Source organism: Hippopotamus amphibius, chromosome 4, assembly GCF_030028045.1.
Source record: "Hippopotamus amphibius kiboko isolate mHipAmp2 chromosome 4, mHipAmp2.hap2, whole genome shotgun sequence".
NCBI lineage: Eukaryota > Metazoa > Chordata > Mammalia > Artiodactyla > Hippopotamidae > Hippopotamus > Hippopotamus amphibius.
Genome location: NC_080189.1, coordinates 36,524,632 through 36,551,791, shown reverse-complemented (window position 1 = coordinate 36,551,791; position 27,160 = coordinate 36,524,632). Strand labels below are relative to the sequence as shown.

The following is a 27,160-nucleotide window of genomic DNA, read 5'->3' as shown; positions in this document are numbered from 1 at the left end:
ATGGAATTAACATGTTCTCTTGTGAGTGAACTCAAAGAGAAGTTGCCACATTTCAATTTTCCTCATATAGTAAGGCTAAATGTATAATCAGTTACCCAATATTTATTAAATAATTTTATATTCTTAGTGTTCTAGTGCCCTTACATTTTATATTTGTTTTCTTCATTGTTATAGTATGTACATATTCCTCTCTGATTATCCAGAAACATTAAAATTCATTCCTCTATCCAGAAATGCATCTCATTTACTCTGCACTCCAACCATTTATCTCCTTTGACAGTTTGGTTTTCAATATGAACTTGCCTTCAGAAAATCATGTGTAAAGAAGTTGTCTTGAAATGAAGAGAACGTTACACTGAGACTCTGAGAAGCCTTAGTCCCTTTTTTTATTTTAATTTTTTAATTTTTTTATTTTTTGGGGGGTACACCAAGTTCAATCATCTGTTTTTATACACATATCCCCATATTCCCTCCCTTCCTTGACTCCCCCCCCTCGAGTCCCCCCCCACCCTCCCTGCTCCAGTCCTCTAAGGCATCTTTGATCCCTTTTAAATATATTCTAGGCATTTAGCAACATGCCAAATTGCAACTGAGAGGAACTTGTGGTAAAGAAGTGCATTTAGTCTGTTTCTGATCCCATCGTTGATTTCTTTATACCCTACTTTGTCTCTGGTTGCCTTTTGTTCCTTTGCATTTAATCCTACGTTGCACAATACTTTATTGTCTCCTCATGCTGCTGGTTGGGAGATTGCGTGTGTTCTGGCATTAGTGTCTGGTCCCTCAGACAGCACCCTGCGCTCCACACGGTGACGACGATGATGATATCGAACATGTGTTGAGTATCGCTATTAACTCTTCTAATTTTCACAATCTATGGGTTAGATATTTATGAGATGGAGACCATTATTGTCTCCATTTTACAGGTGAAGGAGAGGCACCCAGAGGGTTGCACAGTTCATGTGTGGCAGAACTAAGATCTGAGCTCAGGCAGACGAGGTCTGAAGCCCTCTAATGCTCTATTGCCCAGGACTGTTGAATAGCCCCTCTTCTCTTGTGGTTCTTACTTATGGCCCAAAACACAGTGTGTATTTAAGCATAAAGAGGTTTATGGTGCAGTTTATAGGTCTGTATATTAAATACTTGGAGCCTAGCACAGTCCAAATGAGTTAACTTCTGAAATATAGAATATGTTTTAAAATAAGGCACTTCTTTCACATGGAAAAATAGGGACTGAGGTATGAAAATATTAGTAAGAATCCATAAAATCTATTTAAGAAATTGGTGAGAATGAGTTGTAATGAGTGTCTTGGTCAATTTAAAGGGATTGTTTCATAATTACTCTAAAATTTTATTAGGTTGACTATGCATCCCCAAACCTTATTTTTATTTTCACTATAGGTTTAGCAATTTTCCTTTATAAGTATAACAAAGATATGTTAGAGGTCAATTCTGAAATCTTAAAAATGTAGCTAGACAACCATATTATACATCATCCAGGACATTTTTTGAGAGTATTATTATTATTATTATCTACCCTAGGCAGCAGGTGTACCTTGGAGTTGTCTTAGGTGAGGACGTATAGTCACTCTGCTTGAAGCAGACACTACTGATTGTTGCTTGAACATCCTTTCTTCTCTGCTACCAGAACCCTGATGTTGTTGAGATGTACTTCATTACTCCACATAGCATGTACTTCATGGGAAACTGACCCTATCCCGGTTCCAATGGGTGGATACTGACTAGTTTAGGCCAATTATGATAATTCTATTCCCTTGCCATGAATATCTAATTTATACTATATTATTAAATTAATAAATATTAAATAATGTTAAATAACTTCAGACATATAAATAAATGCATTTGGTATTTGATGAATTAGTTTACTATATCTGGAGCCCTTTCTACTTATTGACCAAGTGAGATAGTAATTTTCTATTCTACTTAATCTTTTTTGTTTAGTTTTTTTTTGTTGTTGTTACTTGAAGCTGTAAGTATTCTAATATACTCATTTTAATCGTTATTTGAGGAGTTGGACCATAACCAGACTTTCCCTCTATAGGGATCTCTATCTGCATAATGCGGGGTGGGCTTAGGCAAGACGACTGAGGAGCTTAAGGGGAAAAACAGGGATGGGAGTTTATCTCCCAAGAGTTCAGAAAGGTTATTAACATAATAGAAAAGTGGTTTCTATGTCTTTTGTCTTATAAAAATAATTTAAGAAAATCAAAGGATTACACAGTAGCCATTTACACTTCTAGGTTGGCACTGAAATGTTCCTAGTTTCTGAGAAGTTTTCTTACAAGAAGGCTTATTCCAATTTTTCCAGAATCTATCCCTACAAACATGCCCCCCCCCCCCACGTGCACACACAGATAAAACTTCACTTTTGGTGAGATTTTGAAGGGAATGGGAAAGGGATTTAAACTACCTTTTTTTTTTCTCTTCTGAAGATAGCTGCTTCTTTGGTTCAGCTATTGTTGTCCTATTACGAATTAGGTGATTAGACATATGGATTCTTATGTTCCCTCATATCACAGATAAGGAGTCAACCTAAGTAACCATGGGAAAGGAAACTGGTTACATAAATTATAGCATATCTAAACAGTAGAATAACCTAGAATATTTAGAATATTTAGGTAAGTCAGTAATGCAAGTTACAAAACACTATTTCAATAACGTGTAAGTTTTGCTTAATTTTTCATAGGAAAATTACTAGAAATATGTATATATTCTATATAGTATATATATATATGTGAATATATATGTGTGTGTGTGTGTGTATGTATATATGCCCCCAAATATTTATCAGTGCTTATTTCTGAGGGGTAGTTATAAGACTTTCATTTTCTCATTTATACTTTTTTGTATGGTTTAAACTTTGTTCATTGAACATGTATTTTTTCTTGAAATAAGAAAAAAAATCTTCAAGTATAAAAACAGCTTAAAAGTTCTCAACCAGTTGCAATTCTCTAAGGAGTGCATAATTTACTGCTGTATACCATTAGCCAGGTGCCTCATTGCTCAAGAATTCTGAGTGATAAAGATTTAACATATCCTTCTTTGTATTTTTGCTCAGGATTTCAGCACCTTTAAAGACAATGATGTTGTGAAGCACCTGGCTCCAGAGCTTTTAGAAATTGGAATTTTCATCCATACGAGACTTTTTCCCTTGATATCTGTACACTTTTACAGAAAAACCTAGATGTTAACTACTAAATGACTTACCTTTTAGAACTGCCATTTTTAAAACCTGAAAAGCACTTCTTTCCACTGTGTAAGCTGATTTAGAATTAATCCTAAGAAGGAAATGACTACGCTGAGTGTTTCTTAGCCCCATGAGACATTAGTCCACTGTTTATAACAAATATTTTATAATTCTCCCTTTGTTAATATGAAATGAGATTCTTAGATATGTTGACATACAATTTTTAAAAATCAGTATAGTATAAAATATGTTATTGGGCATGACTAAATTAGAAGGTCTTATGAATTAGTCATGTAATTGCCCTACTTACAGACTAACTATAAATATGATAGCTAAAAATACAGTGATACATGAGCCATCATTAGTGCTATTTTCCAAAATGATAAAAATTGGACAAATTTTGAAGAAAATAAATATTACCTTGATAAACAGTATCCTGGCTGAGTATATATTAAAAACATGAAAAAAACTTTAGATTTTATATGTGAAAGAAGATTAGGTCAATCATGAGTTTTTTATTTGTATGAAGTTTTAGAAAAAGTCTTGCAAGATACAGTAGCATTCTTCATGATTGCAGGATGGCTAGCAAATGAAACACCTGTCTGCACTTGATAACAATGTCTCTAATTGCTATTCCAACAAAAAATTCTCCCACAAATTTCCAAAACTCCCCTTAGAAATCAGTATGGTCCCCACTGGGTGGCTCTGGTTTCGGTGTTGAGAGACCTGAGTTGTTCTTTGCCTCTGCTGCTATTTGTGAACTTAACAAGGCTGCTTATCTGTCTGAAGTCCATATCTATGATTTATTGGTGAAAAATAATTTTTAAGAAGACATTTTGCACTAGACTTATATGATCTCTTCTAAGCATCACATTTTGTAATTCTGTAAAATAAAGTCATCTAATTTTTGTCAGCGTGTCTTGGAGAAATCCTCTGAGTGTTTGTTCAGAAGGACTTACCTTCTTAGATGAATCCATTGCATCTCAAGTTCTGGTCAGCATCCCAAAGAATGGGTATTTCCCCTGATCTCTAGCACTTGGCATTTTTGTAGTTCTCTGTGGGCTTCTGCCTGATTTTTGAGTCAGCTCATGGAAGGTAATTAAAAGGGTGGGAGTATCACTTATCACCAAATGGCAATATTTGAGAAGTTAAGCATGTGTAAGTTGTGTGATAGAAAGCATAGAAAAGTTTCTGAGGCTGATGAATAGCAGAAGACGATCCATAACTTACTCTTATTGAGTTGTAACTGTAGATTTCAATTACCATCATAATTACTTAACATATTTATCGACTGCTTTTTTTGCGCATCATTTCATATTTTGATCTTTGTTAGCTAATTTAAATGCTCTTTAGGAATTTCCATGTTGTTACAGTGATTACAGAGCACACATTTGCACATGTGCAAATATGAATCATTTAGAGAAATGACACTATACATTTTTACACTCACAGTGTACAAAATTTTTGATGGTAAAAATGTATTTGCTTATTAGAAATTTATATAAATGTTCAAATATTAATTTAATGCAAACTTATATAGAACTTCCTATTTACCAGATACTTCTCTATGCAGTTTTAAAATATTAATATAATCCTCACAACAACATTAAGAGGAGGTGCTATAATCTCATTTTAAGAGGAAGAAACAGATATAATTAGTAATCAGTAAGAACAGAGCCAGAATTTAAACTGAGGCAGTCTGGTTCCAGAGTTTATAACTTTAGCCTGGGAATTACTGTGGTGGACACATTCTAAGGTGACTCCATAATGAGTCACACTTTTGTATAATCCCTCCCCTTGAGTGAGGGCAGAACCTGTGACTTATTTCTAGCCACCTGAATATGGCAAAGGTGGTATAAGAGTCATTGCCATGAATATGTCTTGTTATATAAGACTTCATCTTAACAAACTGAAGCAAGAGTTAATCCTGCTGGACTTGAAAAAGTAAGCTAATGTCTTTTGAGAGGACCTATGAAATTGTCATGTGGCAAAGAACTGCAGGAGGCCTCTCAGGAGCTGAGACAAGCCCTTGCCTGCTGCGAGCAAGAAAATGGAGCCCTCAGCCCTACAAATGCAAAGAACTGAATTGTGCCTACAGTCACATGAGCTTGGAAGAGGACCTGGACCTCCAGAGAAAACACATGCCAGCTGACACCTTGATTGCAGCCTTGTGAGAGTCTGAGCAGACAACCCAGCTCAGCTGTGCCCAGACATCTGACTCACAGAAGTTTTGGGATAATAAATACATTTTGCTTTAAGCTGCTAAGTTTGTAGTAATTTTTACAGCAACAGATAATTACAGTTAACCCTTGAACAACACAGGTTTGAGCTGTGTGGGTCCACTTGTACACTGTTTTTTTGTTTTTTTTTTTTTTCGTAAATTGGTACTGTAGTACTACAGGATCTTCAGTTGGTGGGACTGTGTGGAGGGTCCACACCTCTAACCCCCATATTTTTCAAGGATCAGCTGTAAACAACTGTAAATAGTTGAAATAAAATCCCGTATCACTTATTGTTAATAAGTAAGCCTCACAGATAATGTGAAACATGAAATGGTTTTTGAAGAATGAGGTTGAACTCTGAAATTATAACTGTACATGATTGTGAAAAATCCTCTGCACATAAGAAAATATGATTGAAGTTAACAGTATTTACATATGGGTAGATTTGAAGATATGTTTGAGAAATAGAGATTTATTAAAGAATTTTCTGATGCCTTAAAGGAAATCTCAGCTAATAACAAAGTGAATCTGAGCATCATTGAAGCACTTTAGTAGGAGCCTTGTTTGACCAACGCACTGAAGGCAAGAATAACTTTCATAGAAGCGTTCATCTTTCATGCCCTCTGGTAACCAGCCCGTCTCTCTCTTCTTTTAGATCATTTTTTACCTTTGTTTTATGTTTCCTTAATCTGGCCACCCTTTCCTATTTGTTGTATGTCTTAGAAATCCGAAATTAGTATCCCTTTATCTTTTTGAAAGTATACTTTTCATCTCAGAATGTTGGACAAGTTATTTAGTTTCTTAACTTCTCCTGTTGTTGAACAGTTGAAACTTTGTGAACCATTATGATCAATAATTAAAAAATAAGCATTGGCAGTCAGATTCTTAACCACTGTGCCATCAGGGAAGTCCCATAATTTTTACATCTTTAAATCTTTAGTAATCAATTAGTTAGGCGATAGTGTGTATGTGTCTTTTTTGGTGGGGCTCAATGTTGGACTGGAGAATAAATGTGTAAATTTTCTTGAAAGTACTCTTCCTTGTTATGTTTAAAATAGAATTTTATGTGAAAATCCTGTAATTTGAGATTCAGATGTTTTCTATTCTTTATAATCCATGTTCTCTTAGTGATACTTTGTCTTTACTGATTATAGTTAACATTTCCCACAGGTTTGCACATCCAAAGTGGTTTGAAATGTTTCAATAATGACTTTAAAAGCAAAACATTTAAGAATAGAAAACAATTCCGTAAGCTAAAAAGAAGACACACTACATATATGGTCAATAGTAACCTAGATTCCTCATATATATTTTATCTTGAATTATTTTTATGTAGTTTTTATTATGCCCTCTTGTTCTCTATATCTTTAACATTATTGTTTATATCATCAATATGAGAATGAAAAAATACAATATGTTTGACCTCATTTGACTTTTTTGACGTTCAGTCAGTTAAAAGGTTTGTAAGACGTTTAATTACCAAATGATATGATCATTATTCATCTCATCATTTGATATATAATGTCAACTGAATTGCCTCCCTGGAGTGCACTGTGTTTCACAGATCAATAGATTTACCAAGAGCTTGAAGGAGAGCTTTAAACATTCATTGAAAAGAAGGAAAAATATATCGCTCTTGTAAAATGGCTTATGTAGTCATTTACCAGCTTCATAATTATTTTATTTACTTCTGTGAATAAATCTCCTTATAACAATAGTTTTAGAGTATTACAGCTCCTTTAACTAAATTAAATTATAGTGTTAATCAGATTTCTTTTACTCAAATGCACTGAAAACTATATAACAGAAATACAGAAGCAAATTTCTTAATAAATTCTGCTTTTGAGATTTATCTTGAATGACTTACACTTAAAATATAATATTCAATATTCTACACTTTCTCCTTAAATAATTCATATAACAACACTATTTTATATTATGCCCAGCCCTTATTTGTTATGAACGAATTGTCATAGTGAGAGGTTTGGAACCAGAAGGCAGTTGATCCTTCTTTCCCACTCCTTAGATGCTCACCAGTCCTAATCAATTCTCATTGAAGTGCAGTTGGTAATAAAAACATTTAAAATTCATTGAGTGCTACTGTGTGCCAGCCCCTTCTAATCACTTCACATGTATTAACTCATTTAACATCTCAGCAACCTTGTGAGGTAGCTATTGCTATTCCTATTCTGATAGATGAGTTATATAACTTACCCAAGGTCACACAGCTAATAAATAGAAGAATCAGACTTAGGACCTTATAAGTGGCTCACCCACTTGTACATACTGCTCCTTGGGTACAAGGGAAGACTAGTAAAATAGCTATTGGACTTTTATAAGTCTGTGTCAGACGAATCTACAAAGGATTAATCTCCAAAATATATAAACAGTTCATGCAGCTCAATATCAAAAAAACAAACAACCCAATCCAAAAATGGGCAGAAGACCTAGATAGGCATTTCTCCAAAGAAGACATACGGATGGCCAAAAGGCACATGAAAAGCTGCTCAACATCACTAATTATTAGAGAAATGCAAATCAAAACTACAATGAGGTATCACCTCACACCGGTTAGATTGGGGATCATCAGAAAATCTACAAACAGTAAATGCTGGAGAGGATGTGGAGAAAAGGGAATGCTCTTGCACTGCTGGTGGGAATGTAAATTGATACAGCCACTATGGAGAACAGTATGGAGGTTCCTTGAGAAACTAAAAATAGAGTTACCATATGACCCAGCAATCCCACTGCTGGGCATATACCCAGAGAATACCATCATTCAAAAAGACACATGCACTCCAATGTTCATTGCAGCACTATTTACAATAGCCAGCACATGGAAGCAACCTAAATGTCCATCAACAGATGAATGGATGAAAAAGATGTGGTACATATATACAATGGAATATTACTCAGCTATAAAAAGGAACTAAATTGGGACATTTTTAGAGGCATGGATGGACCTAGAGACTGTCATACAGAGTGAAGTGAGTCAGAAAGAGAAAAACAAATATCGTATATTAACCCATATATGCGGAACATAAAAAAATGGTACAAATCAACTGGTTTGCAAGGCAGAAATAGAGACGGAGATGTAGAGAACAAACATACAAACGTATGGACACCAAGTGGGGAAAGTGGGGGCGGGTGGGGGGGCAATGAATTGGGAGATTGGGATTGCCATAAATACATTACTAATAAGAAAAAAATACCAAATTGTACACTTTAAATATATGCAGTTTATGGTATGTCAACTGTATCTCAATAAAAGTTCTTAAAAAAATAAAAAAATAATAAAGCATCATTCCATTAAGACGCAAAAAATAAAAAAAATGAAAGTCTGTATTGGGCTTCCCTGGTGGCGCAGTGGTTAAGAATCCGCCTGCCAATGCAGGGTAAATGGGTTCAATCCCTGGTCCAGGAAGATCCCACGTGCTGTGGAGCAACTAAGCCCGTGCGCCACAACTACTGAAGCCTGTGTGCCTAGAGCCCATGCTCTAGAAGAGAAGCCTCCACAATGAGAAGCCCGCACACAGCAACGAAGATTAGCCCCTGCTCGCCTCAAGTAGGGAAAGCCCACACGCAGCAACGAAGACCCAACACAGCCAAAAATAAAATAAATAAATTTCTTTAAAAAAAACAAAGATCATCTTCAAAAAAAAAAAAAAAAAAAAGGTCTGGTCTGTATCACTTTTCTCTATACCCCTAATCTGTGGTGATTTGGAGGATGAAATTTATATATTAAAGTATGGTATGCTCAGTGTTCTGTTAGATTAGCCATGGAGTGTCAGGTCTGGTATTTGATTTTACCCTACTTTCAATCTAAGTCAACCTATTGCTGTTTCATGGATGCTGGCAGAAGACACAGAACTCCTAAATCAGAGACAAAGCAATGTGTTAGCTACAGCACAGCAGGCAGCATGCATATCAGCCTGTTTGCATTAGTTCCCTTTGGTCCCAAGTGCTGCAGGCCCATAGGGCCCAGACAGATGCTATGCACATAGTTGGTGTACATATGTTACAACTAAGCAACACTGAGCTATGGAAATCTGCCACATTTATAGAAAGCAGTAAGCAAGCCTGAGATTTAATACAACATCCCTTCAGGTTCCTCGCTGCAAACAACCCCGAGCAGTGGACCAGGTGAAGACAGGATAGGGTCTTGCATTCTTGGTGCATCTGTAAGAGCTTTGGAGGACCAGACGCTCATGGAGGGATATCTTTTCCACTCCTGAACTCTATACTATATTAGTGTCTTATTGTTACTCTCACAAATTACCACAAACTTTGTGGCCTAAGACAACATAAATTTATTACCATAGTTCTGGAGGTCAGAAATATGAAATGGATCTTGCTGGGCTAAAATCAAGGCGTCAGCAGGGCTGTGTTCCTTGCTAGAAGCTCCAGAGGGAAAATCTTGTTTTCAAGCCTTTTCTAGCTTCTAGAACCCATTACATTCCTTCTCCCCTGGGCCTTTTCCATCCTCAAAACCAGCAGTAGCTGGTTGTTGAGTCTTTCTCCTGTCACATCATTCTGACATTGCCTCATCTGCCTCTTTCTTTCACATTTAAGGATTATCTGATAACAATATGCCACCAGGTAATCCAGGATAATCTCCCTATTTTAAGGTCAGCTGATTAGTTACCTTAATTTCATCTGCAACTTAATTCCCCTTTTTAGTATAATGTAATAAGTTCCAGGGGTTAAGATGTGGACATCTTTTTTCATACACTGTCTTGGCTTTTGGTAAGTTTTTATGAGTTGGCTACCTTGCTGGCCATTCTGATTCGTCTGACAGAGGTTGAGATCAATCCACTCAATTTGTCTCACAAAGCATGTAATTAAGGCTACTATTAATATGATTCCAAGCAGCGGAATAAGGCCAACCTGCAGTATTGATCTCCCTTATGCCCCCAGAGCCCTGGACTCAGCCAGTTTCAAATAAATACCAAAAAAGACTGGTAGTCTTATTTTAATCAGCCATGATAAGTGTAAGACCAGTCAATTACCCATTATGGCCCACAAAAGGAAGTTTAGACTGACATGCTGATCTTTTGCGTCATTGCCAATTATTACGGGGGCGGGGGGCTGGGGTGGAAATAGGTGAGCCAATGGAGAGATATATTGGCTTGGCCAAAAAGTTCTTTTGGATTTTTCAGTGTCACAGAAAAACCTGAATGAACTTTTTGGCCAACCCAATATCTTTGGCCCTTTCTCTCTCACATAAAAATATGTTACTGAAAGGGGCCCTCCTCTTTGAGATGTGTTGCTAGGCTTTGTTTGGATCACTATTCCACATTAGTTTGGTTCCATCACATGGGCAAGGTCCCTGACTAGCTGTGGCTTTGATTGCCATACACTCTGTAACTCAAAGCCAGTGGGCATCAGGAGAACATATTAATTCATATCAGGGAGTTTTAATAAGATTTAGAGATCAAGGGGCCTTAATTGTTCCTCCCCTCTCCCACCTCCAGGGATCTAAAGTGTTCTTTCCCCAGTGCCCTCATGGGCCGCTCTAGGAAGCTGGGTGAATAGTATATTATATTTATGACCTAGGGCTATGCTAATCCAACTATAGCATGCAGGAGACTGACCTACAATTAACTTTTAATTCTCTCGATCCTCTCATAGCTGGGTTGCCACCTAGAAGGTATACTAATCAGTCCAATCGGTTGAGGTTGGATGAAACAGTGCCACTGTAATCTGAAAGCATCAACAGCAGTGAAGTACCAACAGACAATGTATCCCTGGGATACAGATAGGTTAAACTTCTTTCCCTTTATAAAATATCCAGGTTCCCTGAGCTTAGTGATCTTCTCCTATAATGTAACCACTATGTATGCAGTTGTCACTTGGCTCTTTTTGTATCCCTCTGTGGAAATTGGAGCTCAGGAAACTGGCTAAGATTTTAGTTTTCATGTTAGACCCTTCGCAGTTCTTAACAAACACCATGTGAAATGTGGGCTCCTATACCATGACACAATGGGCGAACTTTTGGCCAGTGTTGAAAGTCTGGCATCGCAGCGGTAACCTCTGCATCAGAAACATAGAGTCCTGTACTGCCTGTCCAGTTTGTGATGGTGGATGCACTGCCCTGTCTGGTGTGTTGATGGATCCAGGTGGTAATGGTGGTGATCTGGCTGGCGCAGGATTGCTCAGCATCTTGATTCCAGGTGGTCTCTTCAGAGAACAGTTTCTTACTATGGGCCAATATAGGAATGACCTAGACTATCTGATCAGCAGCCTCAATTTTTTTCCCCAGAGTTTGCAACCCTGGAGGTAGGTGGCTTTAATCTGCAAATCTGTGGTCTTTCAGGTGGCAGACCATACAGTTGGGTCATTGGCAACAATCCTAGATTTAGAAAAAATGTAGCATGGCTCATGAAGGGGAGTTTTGGTTGGGGTTACAAGGACAGCCTTCAGTCCTGCCCACTGAGCAGCGTGACTGAGCAGCAGTAGCATAAGGAACATGATCAGGTTTCTGCTTAGCCAAAGTAGCAGTGCAGCAGGTCAAGACATTTAGAGGGACCTCTGTGAATTGAGGGACCCATTTAGATAGCAGCTTTACTTTGGGTGGAAGGCTGGGGAGATAGTTTCCCCCAAAGGAGTAGCTGCCACTTGTTCATAAAAAATTGAAGTGTAGTTGGGACCAGGCTAGCTGGTTCTTGAATGTACCATTTCCATTTGACTGGAGAGACCTGTCAAATCCTTCTTACCGTAGTGCTTCTTGGCTTCTTTCAGACAGCATGGGGAAGCTGTGGATCATAGAGCAGCAGTGCTGAACAGCCTGAACAATCAGTGCTGGACAGTTTTCTCATAGTCCAATTGGATGTGCAAGCCTATGATATTGTATTATAAAACTAGATATAGTTTTGTGTAAGATGACCGTGACTCTTTGACTAAATGGAAGTTTGAGGCTAGGAGCAATTTCTTATTCATCTTTGTATCTCTGGTACCTAGCTTAGTGCTGGTACATAGGGTGTACTTAATTAGTACTTGCTGAAGAAATGAATAAATAGGTGATCACATTTTAATTTGGAAAGAGGTTATGTTGGCAATTGATAAGGTATGTCTATCAAATCAGGAGAATGGTTTTATTAATAATGTGCCGTCTGCCCCATTGTTATCAACAGCTGTGTGTTCTGTGAGGTTTGGCTTCAATACTCTTTACTACAACAGTTAGGAAAATGGATAAAGTCAAGTTGCTCTGTGTTCCAAGTGCAGTGATTATATAGATGACTACTTGTTTAACTTCTCTCATGAATTACTGCTTACTCCTGAAAGGAAAAAATAATAAGCATTATTAAGCATCCTAATAGTTGCCACAAAAATCTAACAGTAGCTTTGTCAGCAATGTACATATACTTTTCCTTCATAATACTAAACAAAGTTAATCCAGGTTATCATCCCTGTTTTGTAGTGGCTTTTTCCCAAGCTCAAGGAGGCATAATTGTCCAAATTTCCCCTCTGGGAATTTTATAGGCAATTCCCTGGGTATTTAACAGAGAACAAAGAAAGTTATGTTCGTTAAGCAAGTACAATGCTTTGGGCATTGTGTTCAGCACACTCTCTGGTTTAGCTAATTTAATATTGATGAGCACCCATTTTATAAAGGGGCATAAAGTTAAGTACTGCCAAAACCCACGCAACTAGTAGGTCTTTCAGTTAATATTTAAACCTAGGCTTATCTACTTCCTAAGCTTCTCTTCTTTCTGTTAGGCGTCAGTTATTCAACCACTTTCAACTGATGGAACCATGTGATTAACATGAATGTCAACCATTCTGTTGTGTGAAGGGGTATATTCTTGACTAGAGAGAGTGTTCTGTGCATCCTTACCAGCTATGAAAATGTTTGAGTTTTTCTTTCATTAGTTTGTATATTAAAAGTCCCTATGCACATTTATATAAATACAGTCAATTCTCTTTATTCACAGTAACTGTGTTCTGTAAAGTCACTGCAAACACTGAATTAGCAAATACTGAATCATTGCTCCTAGAGGAAAATGCAGAGTTAGGTTCCTGTGAGCCTCTGGTCACGTTTTCATCAACTGATCAGTAGATAACCTTATTTTATGTGTAATTCTGTTTAAAAACACTTTTTGAATATATACTGTTGATTCATCAACATTGAATTCATCGCCAGCATCACTGCTAGCTCATATCTGAACAAAGTTTATGTAACTAACACATGTATCTTCTTCATAAGATGCATCACAGCCTTCTGCAGTTAGGAGCACTAGACAGCACTTCAACAGTACACTTGGGAGCTATTTTAAACAATGTAATCACCAACAGAAAGCACAAATAGGGCACTGCATAGACCACTAAAAGAACATTTGTTTACAGTACAAGAGCTGAAGTAAGAAGGCAGAGTGTCACCTTGTTTGACCTCAGCTAGGAATATGCCTTGACTTGACTTGCCTGACATGCTCTCTGCATGTCTGTGAAGGATCATGAAAGTGCTATGGTATTGATTTTGGGTTACAAGTAAATTTTAGCACGTAGGTGAATTTGCAAATGTGGAATCTATGAAAAATGAGGAATAACTGTGAATTTTATATGTATATATATATACACACACACACACACACACACAAATAGATAATTACTAAAAATACTTTTTCAAAAGGCAAATTACTCCTGTTCTCCAACATCATGTTTTTGACTGACATGTTAATCAGCATATATACTGAGCATATATATTGTGACAGGCACTGTGGATTGAATAGTGAATAAAGCCCCTACTTTCATTGAAGTAACAGGCTTATGTTTTTAGAAAGTGAATAATATGTCAGATGATGATCAGTGCCATAAGGAAAAATGTCAGGAACCAAGGATAGAGACTGATGTTGAGAGCTATTTTATATAAAATGGTCAAGGAAAACCTAATTGATATGATGGCCTTTTAGTAGAGACTGGAGGTAAATGAGGGAGTGAGCCCTGCAGGTACTGTATTTGAGGAAAGAGCATTCCAGAGAGAGGAACCTGCAAGTAGAAAAGACTAGGAGAGTTATATATTTAAGGTGTCTGAGAAGAGCAGAGAGGCCAGTGTTGTTGAAGCACAGAGTGAGCCTGGACTTTAGGAGAATTGGTCAGAAAGTCAGCAGGGGGCTATTTTATTTTTTATTTACTTTATTTTTTAGATTTTTCCTAATTTTTTTTTTTACTTTTTATTTTTTAAACTCAATTGGAATATAATTGCTTTTCACTGTGTGCCAGTTTTTGCTGTACAATGAAGTGAATCAGCTGTATTTATACGTATATCTCCACATCCCCTTCCTCCTGCGACTCGTTCCCACCTTCCCTATCCCAGCCCTCTAAGTAATCAACCATCTTTAAGTGGATCTCCCTGTGTTACGCAGCAGCTTCCCACTAGCTATGTATTTTGCATTTGGTAGTGTATATATGTCAGTACTACTCTCTCACTTCATCCTGGCTTCCCCTTCGCATGCTTCCCTCCACCCCCACCCCCCTTCCCCATGTCCTCAAGTCTGTTCTCTACATCTGCATCTTTATTCTTGCCCTGTCACTAGGTTCATCAGTACCATTTTTTCAGATTCCATATATATGAGTTAGCATACGGTATTTGTTTTTCTCTTTCTGGCTTACTTCACTCTGTATGACAGACTCTACATCCATCCATCTCACTACAAATAACTCAATTTCATTCCTTTCTATGGCTGAGTAATATTCTGTTGTATATATGTGCCACATCTTCTTTATCCATTCAGCTGTTGATGGGCATTTAGGTTGCTTCCATGTCCTGGCTATTGTAAATAGTGCTGCAATGAACATTATGGTACATGTTTCTTTTTGGATTATGGTATTCTCTGGGTATACGCCCAGTAGTGGGATTGCTGGGTCATATGGTAGTTCTATTTTTAGTTTTTTAAGGAACCTCCAAACTGTTCTCCATAGTGGCTGTACCAACTTACATTCCCATCAACAGTGCAGGAAGGTTACCTTTTCTCCGCACCCTCTCCAACATTTATTGTTTCTAGATGTTTTGATGATGGCCATTCTGACTGGTGTAAGGTGATACCTCATTGTGGTTTCAACTTGCATTTCTCTAATGATTAGTGATGTTGAGCATCTTTTCATGTGTTTGTTAGCCATCCGCATGTCTTCTTTGGAAAACTGTCTATTTAGGTGTTCTGCCCATTTGTGGGTTGCGTTATTTGCTTTTCTGTATTAAGCTGCATAAGCTGCTTGTATATTTTCGAGATGAATCCTTTGTCAGTTGCTTCATTGGCAAATATTTTCTCCCATTCTGAGGGTTGTCTTCTTGTCTTGTTTATGGTTTCTTGTGCTATGCAAAAGCTTTAAGTTTCATGAGGTCCCATTTGTTTATTTTCTATTTTATTTCCATTATTCTAGAAGGCGGGTCAAAAAGGATCCTGCTTGGATGTATGTCATAGAGTGTTCTACCTATGTTTTCCTCTAAGAGTTTTATAGTGTCTGGCCTTCCATTTAGGTCTTTAATCCATTTGGAGTTTATTTTTGTGTATGGTGTTAGGAAGTGTTCTAATTTCATTCTTTTCCATGTAGCTGTCCAATTTTCCCAGTACCACTTATTGAAGAGGCTGTCTTTTTTCCATTGTATATTCTTGCCTCCTTTGTCAAAGATAAGGTACCCATATATGCGTGGATTTATCTCTGGGCTCTCTATTGTGTTGCATTGATCTATATTTCTTTTTTTGTGCCAGTACCATACTGTGTTGATCACTGTAGCCTTGTAGTATAGTTTGAAGTCAGGGAGCCTGATTCCACCAGCTCCGTCTTTCCTTCCCAAGATTGCTTTGGCTATTCGGGGTCTTCTGCATTTCCATACAAATCATAAAATTTCTTGTTCTAGTTCTGTAAAAAATGTCTTTGGTAATTTGATAGGATTTAGAGTCTTATAGGTAAAGACATGGAGTCTAACCATATCAAAACCTCTCTAATAAAACATAGCTAATTTAAAACTATTATCCTTTTTCCTCTAAAGAAATGTCACCCTGTAAATAACATAAATACTTTGTTATTAACAACTGATTTAAGTACTTGATCCCATTTCAAAGTCCCTTCCAGAACTGCTCTGGACTCCCCTGCTCCTGTTTCCCTCTCAATCTGGACAAAAACATGTAGTCTCTTAAGGTTTGGTTTAATTTTTCATGAGGAAGGAAAGTCTGAGTTTTCAAATATTTTATTCTGATGGTTTCTAAATTAAAATTCTAATTGTTTTCTTGTCCCCCCATCCCTTCCATCTCAGTTCTTTATCTTCCCCTAGTATCTGGGTACCTAGTGAGTTTTCTCCTTCTCTTTTCCTAATTCCTACAGTTGTCCCAATGTATTATCTGTTAAAAGACAGTCATTAGAGTTATAGCTCATCTTATCTTGGCTTGACAGCAGACATTTCTGAATGTAAGCAATAGATTGAAACCAATAGCTTGGAGATACTTTATTGCAATCAGTGGACTTGAGAAAGTAGAGATGTTAAATGACAAAGTGACAGTCTAAATTTGTAGGGTGATATTTAACCTCTACGATGCTCTGCTCATAATAAATGCATAGTAAATACTTGATAATTAACTAAATGAATAGAAGTGAATGAATTTAAAAAAAATAAGCAATTAGGTAGATTTGGCTCTGTGTGAGCTCCACTAAAATATATGAATTTCAGTTAGTTCTGTTTCCACATCTGCCACCCTTTTGCAAGCCACCATCATCTCCTGCCTCTATTTTCACCATTGTCTTCTAGTTAGTCTAAGTCCCTATATACTTGATCACCTACAGTCTGTTTTCAGCACAGCAGTTAGAGAGGTACTCTTAAAACCTGAATCAGATCATGTCACTTCACCATTCAAAACCTTCCTTCCCCCCCTCCCTTTGCCCCACCTCTGCTGCCATTTTCTTAAAAATAAAATTAAAAAACCTTAAAATGGTCTGCAAGGCCATATACAATCTGATCTCATATCTTACTACCCTCTTTTTCTTCACTCTGATCTGGTTGCATCAGCCTTCTTGGTGTTTCTCAAACATCTTAGGCATGCCCCCTCCTCAGGGCCTTTGCAATGGCTGTTCCCTCTGCCTGGGTTGCTCTTCCTCCAGATATCTGCATGGCTAACTTCATTACCTCCTTCAGGTCTTTACTTAAATGTCACTTTCTCAATGAAGTCTGCCCTGACGATCCTCTTTAAATTTCCAGTCTACAACCACATTGACTAATCACCCTCATCCTTCTCTAATTTTTCCTACAACATTTATCATCTTTTAACATACAATAGAATTTCCTGTTTTTAAATTTTAACAACTCTCTTCCCGCTCTGGAATGTCAGTGGTGGGGAGGAGAAGGCTTTACTCAGGGTTTTAATTTTTTTCAGCTCTTGAAACTCTTCTCCTGGATCTAGACCCATTTGAATCCTACCTATGATTCAGGTTCCAATTCAAGAATTCAGGTAAAGAATTCCTGGCAGTTCTTCCTCACACGCTATCTTCTACTTATCACAGTCACTGTCTTTGTACTACCAAAACATGTGCTCTTTTTCATAGGAAAATCAATAAAGAAAAATCTGGACATTTGTTATTTTGGGTCCTGGCAGCTAGTTTATTTTGATTTACACTGAATTAATTGGTCATTGTCATACAGATAACTCTAGTGTGTACATTTTAAATTCTGTTTTATAATTATTCATTCACTAACTTTTTGCACTGCAGAGCCTAAAATTGGAATCTTTAGCATTTGGATATATATCCCTGAAAAATCTGCTTGTTTCTGTCACTAGTGAAGATTTCAGATTTGGAGTCACATTGGAATTCTAGATAATAGCTTCCTACTTCTTTCTGTTCAATAGAAGTATAAGTTAGGATCTCCAGAGAGTTGTTAAATGTCTTGGGCAGTTTGAGTCCCAGACTTGCGTCTGATCATGGGCTCCATGTCTCATAACGCATACTTCCTTGAGTCACTTTTTCAGCACTTTGCTCCCTTTAAGTTATGTCGCCTGTGATTTGTTGCCTGCACTGGACTGTTCATCATTTCCTAAATACCTCATGCCATTCCATGAATTTACATTTATTCTTGATGCTCTGGAGAGATGCCCTCTTCTCTCCACCTGCTCTTTATCACTTCCGCTTTCAAAATACTGCTTAAACCTCACTTCTTCTTTGAAGTCTTTCCTGATTAAAGCTAGGTAGAACGTATCCCTACCACACCTATGTTCTAGTGTTATTTTGTATGTGCTGCCACTACTATAGAACTACTTATTATTTAAGTCACTTTATTCTGTGTTTTCATTTCTATTTCCCTGCTCCCATGTCACCATATTATGACTTTTAAAAAAGAATTTTATTAGAGTATAGTTGATTTATAATGTTGTGTTAGTTTCAGGTGCACAGCAAAGTGAATCAGTTATACATATAATGTATCCACTCTTTTTTGTTTAGTTTTATATTCCTAGCATCGGATTCATTACTGATTCACAGGAAGCTAAAAGATTTAGAGGCCTAAATTTTTCTGGTTATTCAATCTCTCCATCTTGTGTAGCAGGAAGGACTTATATATCCTCAAAATATTTGAAGAGTCATTCTGAGCATCTCTTATGAGTGCTCAACTCAGCTGTTCCACAAATCCGTTTTGGTAGCTGCTTATTGCACCTTCCAGCCCCTGTTCTCAGATTATCTTAAGCAATCTTGTCAGACTCACGGAACATATGAGATACCTCTCTGCTTGGAGGCCACAGCCTTTTCAGCCCCACCCTGAGAAAGCAGAACATTTCTAGCTCCTGTGAGAAGCGGAAGGCCTGGGGAAGAAAGAAGGAAGGACCAGCCCAGCCTTCACCAACAATCTAAAGACCTCCAGCTCCTGGAGGTCACTGTGCTTTTAAGGCACCGTTTATTTTGTTAAATATAAGACTGAAAATCCTAAGAGGAACAACTTGTTTGAATTATTTCTCTACTGTTTGAACTTCTCCAGACAAGGAAGGACTATTTGTTTTACATTTGTGTGACAGAAGGAATATGTTGATGGTCTCCCTACCTACACGCACATGTGTGTGCGCGCACACACACACAGATTAAAGGAGGTAGATATCAAAGAGCCTTGCTGTTGCTACAACCATGAGTATCTAATAAGTTTTAAAGTAAGTTTTCTCATTAAAAATAATTTTCATTGTACTTTACCAGGAATTTTGCAGGAGATCAACCCTGGGAACAGTATCTCATAATTTCTGAGCATTATTCTTCACTTCTCTTTTCAGCAAAAATGTATATACAGTGCATGATGAAGAAATGTGTAAAAGATAATTTCAACTCTTGTTTTTGCAAGCTGGTAGGGTTGCAATGAAATGTTCCCAAAGCAACATTCATTCTAGTTACTTCTTTTGTTTACATTACTTCATTTTAAATGTCTCAAACAATTTTCAAAATAAGTACTTTTATTCACAATTTGCATGTGAGAAAACTAAGACTCAGAGAAGCTAAGTAATTTGTCCACAGCTAGTAAGTGGAGAAAGCCCATGCACTTTGACTACTGTAGGTCAATGATTTTATTATTAGTTTAAAATAAATGCCATAAGAATTCAGAGAATTACTCTATACAAAGTCTCATCTTTTAAAAAAAGTTATGTTACTTTGCCCTTACAATATATAGACACACAATATTAAAGCACATATGATCTCATTGAATCATAACAATAATCTTATTAGATATGTATTATTTTTTTCTATTTTACAGACAAGATATCTGAGACAGAGAGAGGTTAAGTAAAATGTCAGAAATCTGCAGATTTTAAGAATGGAACCTGTGTTTGAAACCAGATCTTCCTAAGGATAGAGTCCACATTCTTAGGAGTATGGTTACTCTGTCTCTGTCTTTATAAACCTAGTATTCACATTTGTCAGTATCAGATAGTTAAATATAGGGTTTATTCTAAATTAATTATATTTGTGCTATATTATGTTTCATGTACTGATTTGATTGTGTGTTCATACAAAACTGTTTTCTTGTATGACATATATGTGTATTTGTGTGTGAGGAAGATTTATAATATGTGTGGCTGCTCCCCATATCTGATTTTTTTCTTCAAGCAAAATAACTTCTATTGTGATATATATCATAGTGAACTTGTATGTATTGAAAGGCATGAGTTCTTTGGCAGATTTATACCTAAGTCATTACTATCTTTTGTTTAAGTTTGTTGCATATATTATTCAATTAAATTTAACTTCTGCATATATTAGTTCACATAAAGTATTTATTTCTATACATCAAGGGATGTCTGTGTGTATGATTTGGGGGGGCACGTTTTCAGCACCTATGAGTATACTCCCTAGTGAGTGTAAACACATCAGAGCCTCCCTTCATGCAATTACAATCCATTATCTATCTTAATTTTACAACAAATATTTTCAAAATGGAATGGTTCCTATTACCAGAGGTTAAACTATAATTTGAGTTTATCTACTTCAGACTAAAATCAGCACAGCAGTATATCGCCTTTGTGATATGATTAAACATTGTGAAATCTTCTTTCTCATTGGTTTTCTGCATAAAGAAATTCATTCGTTTTACAAGTACAGACGATATGAATTTCAATTCTATTATTTAAGTATAAAAGAGAGAGGGAGAATGCGTAATAGATTTATATATGACACATATGTATCCAGCAAGAGGGTGGGTTGCCAAAAGGTCTTCTCCTTACTAGGAAAAGGTAGTCATTCTAAGCAAGAGTTACAGTGATTTGTGCCCCCCACCAAAGATGTGACGTTGAACAAGGAAACGCCTTCCAATTTTCCAGTTTATTCAATTACTCATTTTTAGAAGAAATAATTATTTTCCTATCAATTGACCATCCAAGAAGAATTACATGTCAGTATTCTTGGAAGTCACTGTTATGCAAACAATATGAAATACCAGCAAATAACTTATAACTTTCCTCCAAAGAACAAGTGCAATATGAGAATTTGGATACTGTTTTTATTTTTAGAATTTATCTATGTCTAGCATTTTACTACCTCAAGTGGCTTCACAGCTATTTCAACTAGGAAACCAACTAAAAAGTTCTATCACTTTTCTAGATTCAAACTAAAAGTTATATGTCAGAGCTGAAGTTATTCTTCAAGGTGCAGAACTCTACACTTTTTATTCTAAAAATCCTGTCAATCCTTATGCCTATCAATATTTTGGAACAAAGGTTTTTTTCTCTATCACCATATGTCTGATTTTCAAGGTGAGAGATTGTGATTTTGGGTTCATCATAATCTTTATACAGAGAATATCTTGTTGGAAATTTTTGTCACTGGAACCTTCCTTTTAAAAAAAAATTCAACATCATAAATCCTTCCAATTCTATCACTGCAACTCCTGCTTTCACTTTTTCTTAATATCCCTTTGAAAGGTGTTTCTTCTGATCATTTCTTGACCATATCCCCATCTTTCTTTATATTCAGATACCATGCTCTTTGAACGAGCCTGTGCTCAGTGTTTATTTATCTGCGTTCTCTGCACATTTTAAGCTTTTTTACTTATTCTTTTTCAGGGAAATTTGTTGCAATTCATCAGGGCTCTCTCTTCCAACTTTTTATTAGATTATTGCTTGCTTGTATTGATGGATCTTTTTTTTCTCCTTATCCTCCAGTTTATTTTTCAATCTGTTCTTTGCTATTTGTCTGTGTTAGTAATCATTTATCATAGATTATAAAATTCATTGGCAACAGAGGATTTATATGTTTTTACGTTAAACTTCCAGTTATTCAACATTATGTACTGATAAATTTTATTAATACTGTAAAATTTTAATATTTATGCTTATGACAAACAGTCTGTAAAGGTTCTCAACTTAATATAACTTGTTCCTCATATTAAGGGAGGATCAGAACACTGGACAACAGAGAAGTCAGATATCTCTGAATGTTCTTGTTTCTGGTACCATCATTTACCCACACTGTCCAGAATGTAAGTTTATAAGATGATTAGTATATGAAACACCATATAGTCCCATTTTCATCTTTTTGTAGTCTCTGAAATCTTTTCTTTCAAATTAGATTTTTGCTCTCAAGAAAGTACAAAATGTGTGAAAAAATGACTTATTTGGTCTTCGGTCACACATCAGGTTTAAAAACATAGTAGGAGATATGGAATTAAAATCCAGTGATCAGAATGGATATTAAAAAATACTTTAAGTTTTTTTTTAGCAATTTCTCAAAATACATATCTACAAACATTATATTTCCCTTAAGTTAAAGAGTTAAGTTAAACTTAGTTAAAACTCTTAAAGACTCTTTGGTTTTTGTAGACGTTAGTCAATGTAAAAGCATGTTAGTAAGCAATGGATAGAATCAAAGAGAGGGAAAGGATGCGGAGGGAAAGAATAAAGCTGTAGTATTTTCTGTAAAGGTCTGTTCTGTTTCTAGGATTAACCACTAATCTATCTTTGATCTATTTAGCAGATAAACTGAAGGAGGCAGCATACTTATACTATAAAATTTTTTAGAACACTCAGTTTCTAGAGGGAATCATTGTTGCTGCTTAGACCTGTGGGAATTTTCCCCTAGTCCTCATGAAGGCCCACTGTGTCGTATAGTGCATGAGCAGGAGCCCCTAATAGACAAAATAAAGCCATTTCTTATGAGATCTGCCAATGTGTGCCAAATAGATAACTCCAATGTGAAGTTCAATAAAAGCAATTTTAAGAGATACTGAAGCATTACATCTGTAGTTAGAAGTAGTTCATTCATGGTCTGGTCAGATTGAGATGTAAAATTTAGACTCTCTGGCCTGAGTAATGGATGCTCTGCATGTCATTTAGGCAATCCTCCATAAATATTATTTCTTTGAACTAGAATTTTGATAAGGATTAGATAGCAAAGAGTGCAAACCTTGTACATACTTTTGCAAGAATGTAAGGTTCAGAAATCATTTGTGACTTAGGCAGATTATCTAAATAGAATGTAAAATTGAGGTTTCTGTAAATTAAGGTGCCTAAATCAGACCGCTGTTTGAATAGATGGTCACTGATCCCACCTAGTCATGGGAATGGGTTTAGAAAGGGTGAATGGGAACAGCAAGTCTTTTGCAAAAACACTTCAGAATTTGCTCCAAAGGAGGTGGTTAGGCATTTAAGATCTTGAAGTTCATCTCTATGATATAATTTGCAGCTCCTAATGTGACAGCTGATACTCGTTTTGGGAGAAAGGAAAAATGCTCTCATTGCAAGGTATTTGTGAATCCAACCATTTGTTCTCCAATGTCTTTAGGTAAATAATAAAGCCAAAGTGAAGGCTGGCACACTGTGATGTCTTCTTTACAGTGTTTTACCAGATAAAGATAGACCACACATTTTTCTCTGAGCCTGGGCATGATAATCACTTAATTCACAAAAATACTCAGGTTGGGGGTGGGATGAATTGGGAGATTGGGATTGCCATATATACATTACTAATAGGAAAAAAAGATGAAATAGTACAATTTAAATATAAGCAGTTTATGGTATGTCAATTATATCTCAATAAAAGTTCTTAAAAAACATTCAAAGTAGTTGTCTCTTGTCACCTTCCATAACCAGAGTTAAAATTTGAGGAAAGATTTCAGTAACGTTTACTTTCAAGCAATTAGCTTCCAAATGAACAGGTTAGGACACGTCTAATTGTTCCAAAAAAAGGTAGCAGTTTTGGCTAACCTGTATAGAGTCTTCAGATGGCTTGCCTTTCTTGGGGGCTTCACGTAAATGTAGATTACCCTCCCCTGCACGTCACCTGCCTTAGTAATGACCTTTCAACCTGGGGGTGAGAGCTCAGAGATTCACTTGCTCTAGAAAACCTCTGACTTCCAAGACTTCATTAAGTCTTTCTGATAAGTGATCTCATTGAATCCTGGACTTTCCCTTCACATCCGTGATCACAGTTTGCAATTATATATTTGTGTGATTATTAACTTTTGTCTACATACTTCATCAATGTACTAAATGTGTCCATTCTTCTCTGTCAGTCATCTGGGTACTTGGCAGTGTTGGCACATAATTGTTCAGATGTTTGTTGAATGAATAAGTGAATACATGAATCATCGAACAAAGTACCACTAAAATTCTCAAATTTCAATTTAATTGTTAAACTTAGTCATCATTTAATAGGTGCTTTGAATCTTGGAGTTATTGCACATAAAAAGTAGTGTTAAGTAAGTATTTCCTGATACTATGTAGGTTTATACTACATTTTATTACAGGTTATTTTACTTTGTATTCTCTTTTCTTTTCGTCATGTTCTGTTTTTGTTTTTGGACATGAAATGACAATGTATACCTGGAGATTAAAATTTAAGATACTTGCAAGTAAGTCAAAAAGAAAAAAACAATTACCGTATGATAATGCATATAATATGGAATCTAGAAAAATGGTACTGATGAACCTAGTGACAGGGCAGGAATAAAGACACAGAAGTAGAGCACGGACTTGAGGAAGGGGAAGATGGGATGTAGTGAGAGAGTAGCATTGACATATATACACTACCAAATGTAAAATAGATAGCTCGTGGGAAGCTGCTGCATAGCACAGGGAGATGGGTTTGGTGCTCTGTGATGACCTATAGGGGTGGAATAGGGAGGGTGGGAGGGAGGCTCAAGAGGGAGGGGATATGGGGATATAAGTACACATATAGCTGATTCACTTTGTTGTACAGTAGAAATTAACAACATTGTAAAGCAATTATGCTTCAATTAAGATGTATAAAAAAATTAAGGCACTTGAACTAGTTAGAATAAAAGTATAGAACTCAGTAAGCAACCAAGCAAACAAATCAACCAAAAATACAGTCTCTAATTCAGGTCTTAATGTTCCATCACCTTTATAGTAAAAGAGATCCTCTTTATCCCTTATTGTCACTTGTTTATCTGACTTCCTGGACAGATATCCCATCAAGTGATAGCCTCATATCAGGAGAAACAGCATTTTATAATCCCTTGAAATAATGCACATCTAACTGTGATATACTCTCTGGGTTCATGACATGAAGGGCAAGTGGCTCTGCACTTCAGTAGCCCTGAAGAATCACCCTTTTAGGATGTTGTACTGATGGCAGTGAAAAAGTAGGAAGAAATTAGTTTTGTGTGTGTGTGTGTGTGTGTACACTTTGAGAGAGAAAGGAACATCTGTAACCTATTTTGAAATCATGAGCTTCCATTTGATTTCAACACTTACAAACAGAAACACTAAATTTTGGAACTGTGTACTGATTGAATGGTGTTTGCCTTTCGGTGTTTGGAAAAATAAATTGTAGCACTTTATTGCCCATGATGATAGATATATGAAAGCATTTGGTTAGATAATAAAAGTCGGTTATCTGACAAAATATATTTCATGAGTAGGGGCCAAGCTCTTTCACGTTATATGAATACGTGATAATGAAACGTGCCCTACCTTTCATTATTTGAGTTTAATATTTGTTAGTTCCTTCATTTTTTCTTTCAAGTTGTTCAGAGTTGTTTTCTTTCAAGTTACTTTAGTTTTTCTTTCAAGTGTAGTTACGTATGGATAACTTTTCTCTGCTTCAGTTTGATTTTGGTTGGTTTAATTCATCACAAGGAATAATTCTTGTTACATTTGATTTGAGCTTATAGGTTTATTTTTTTCTGATAATACTTAAATAAATATTATCCAAATGTCATGATGTTTATGCTTTCATTTTACTCATTTTAAAACATCATTAGACTTAAGCTTTAACTTAGGATGGCTATTTGTGCACCTGTTTCTTTGTCTAGCAGCTGATGGTCTACCATTGAAAAGTTTCAGTCTGACTGAGGAGGCATGTGTGAAACATGGCAAGAATAACGAAAGACTGTAACTGAAGGGGAAATATTATATGGCTATACATATGTCTCAATGAATATCTTTGCATGAAATATTGGCAGAATGATGGAAGGAAATATTTTGCGACTGTCAAGAGACTCATAAGAGTCGTAAAGTAACCTGTAGAGGAGGAGATTATTAGAGGTACACAAATTAGCTTTGAGGACAGCCTTTCATCTTATTTATTGTCAATAAAGATATGCTTTTTATATAAGGAAGAGATGATAAATTTGACAACAATTTCTGTTGATATTCTCTGGACACCACCTCCTCACCGAAATAAACTAAGGTAACTGTATAGGCAACGGCATAGCACTGTTTATAAAAATTAAAAAAAAAAAAAAAACAGAAAAAAATCCAAAAGTGCATCAGCAGTGAATAATTACTGACAGCCTTTCCTTTTTTTAAAAAAAGAGCAATAGTCTATTACACATTACATTGTCTGGTAAAAAAGCTGGATTATGTTTTAGAAAACAAAATTGTATACATGTGGTCTTGTGACTATATGTATATTTGCAGCTGCCAGCTGTTTAAATTTAAGAAGAAGGGAAAATATGACTCAAATTTTTAATAGTGGTTACCTCTGGGGGACAAAAGGCTGAAATTAGATGTACAGTGGCATTTCTTTATACATAATTGTTTTTTTTAAATGGGAGTATGAGGAGTGTTTTAAAATTTTTTTCTGTATTTTTGAGTTTTATTTTTTTTAAAGCACAAGTCAAAAAGATTCAGGATGTAGGACTGGCATTATTTAACATTTTAATTTAGCTTTGATGGCATCCTATAAAAGACACACTATGAGAACACAATTTTTTTTAAAAAAGACAACTATAGTCTACTAGGAGGCTGAATGAGCTTATAAACTAATAGGCTCCTTAAAATTAATACCTTTGTGATCGTAAGTTCTAATGTCTCAATGG

At 36.1% G+C, this 27,160-nt stretch overlaps 1 protein-coding gene across 9 annotated transcripts in view; it reads left to right on the top strand.

The window, feature by feature from the left end:
* Positions 1–27,160, top strand: part of FOXP2 (forkhead box P2) — a 554,125-nt gene that overhangs the window by 193,668 nt on the left and 333,297 nt on the right. The gene's annotated exons all lie outside the window — the stretch shown is intronic.